This window comes from Amphimedon queenslandica, unplaced genomic scaffold (assembly GCF_000090795.2).
Source record: "Amphimedon queenslandica unplaced genomic scaffold, v1.1 AMPQUscaffold_5689_Cont22345, whole genome shotgun sequence".
Taxonomy (NCBI): domain Eukaryota; kingdom Metazoa; phylum Porifera; class Demospongiae; order Haplosclerida; family Niphatidae; genus Amphimedon; species Amphimedon queenslandica.
The window spans coordinates 1-1,725 of NW_003554012.1; the positions used below are offsets into that span (position 1 = coordinate 1).

At 33.1% G+C, this 1,725-nt stretch overlaps 1 long non-coding RNA gene across 1 annotated transcript; it reads right to left on the reverse strand.

The window, feature by feature from the left end:
* Positions 1-1,317: 1,317 nt before the first annotated feature.
* On the reverse strand, positions 1,318-1,654 carry LOC109592292 (uncharacterized). Its single transcript, XR_002190275.1, has 2 exons — positions 1,615-1,654; positions 1,318-1,569 (listed from the first exon to the last, which is right to left on the reverse strand). It is a non-coding gene; the product is annotated as an uncharacterized LOC109592292 (long non-coding RNA).
* Between the last annotated feature and the right edge of the window lie 71 nt (positions 1,655-1,725).

Sequence of the window (1,725 nt, forward strand, 5' to 3'; positions counted from 1 at the left end):
AGATGAGGTCCTCTAAGAAGTCTGGTAAGCATAGGAGCTCGTTTTCCCGGTATAGCAAGGCTGCAAAAGTAATGGCAGCCATTTTGTTTGGGGGTGAATCCTACTTAGTAACGCTACCGCGTTACTAATAGTACAGGGGCGTTGGCCAAATTTTGCCAAAAATGTCGAGTAGAGAATTCTCAATTTTTATAACATTTTCTGATACATAACTTAAATTTTTAATAAATTTTTAAAGGAGAAAAATCTTAGTTTTTATAATATTTTCTGATACATATACATGTACTTATGTTGTGTAGCAGCAAGTTTGAGTTGATTCCGATCAAAATTGGATTTTTATGAATTTTAAAGTTACTCAAAAATTTGTGTAAAACATGATTATTGACAAATGTAATGAGATGCAAATGATATTCACAAGCATAATACTCAATACAACATCATGGGGGCCTCTCTAAGTCACTAGAACAATTGCAACATGTGGAGTTAACTTCAATTAATTAACTGTTACTACTACATGTATATCCTAGCTTGTTTAGAATGAGTCAAATGTTTAATTGTTTGTACCGTATAGCAGGAAATTTTGGAGGGACTAAAATTTGGCGAATTGCTAAATTTTGGTGATTAGCAGATTTTATTTTGGCGAATTAGTGGCCACGTGCCATTGAGCATGCGTATAATGGCTCAAAATAGTGAATTTTATTTGGGCGAATGGCTATCAATACGCCAAATTCACCAAATTTAATTCCCTCCAAAATTTCCCGCTATACAGTATTGATAGTTTAAGACAGGGTTAAGTTTATAAGTTAACCATTCAAAAATTGTATAGATTACTCTCTATATGTATACCATATTTGCTTAATTAAACGCTCAGGCATTTATTTCTTAACAGGGAAAAATTCAAGTAAAAAAACAAACAAAAATGCCCATAGAGAATTCCAATATACCGTATTGGCTTGATTAAAGGGATACTGGCGCAGTTTACGGAAGAGCTAGTACACAGAAAGTTTATAAACAAAAAAATGGCAGCTTTGTACAAATGCTACACACAAATTTTCAAGTACATGTTAAATAGCAGCTCAGTGTATGTACAATGACATAAACATAAAAATAATGTACATAAACTATACAATGACATCAATTTAATACAATAAATTAATCAATCCATATACACCATATACACCAGCATATACTTATATCCAGTCATCGTTTAGTGTACATTAGCAAGAATAACATTAACCTTCCTCTACCTGTCATGACATGAACCATATGTGTATACATGTACCACACAATAAGCTGACAACAGCCTACACAGTTTAATCATATGTTTTACTGTAAGATACAATGAACTAGCACATGATAGACAAGAGGACATGATAGGCAATGTGCTTAAGTACATGCTCAGCTTTATAGTGATCAGTATTGAGTATAGACTCAGTAATTATATATACATTATTATTATTAATACAATATTCACTAGGTCAGTACAGTTTTCTTAGAGCTAGTGATGATGATGATGATACTCCCCCACCAGTACCAGCCTATAATCCTAATGGAGTACAAGAATACTCTGAACTAAAGAGAGAGGGAGAGGTATAATAAACAAAATACCAGACATACAATAACAATAATGTATAATAGAAAAAGAATAAACAACAACAACAACAAGGAGCTGGTCCACTTTATTCAACACTCAATCAAGACGATGATACTCCTCCTCCTGTCCTCCTG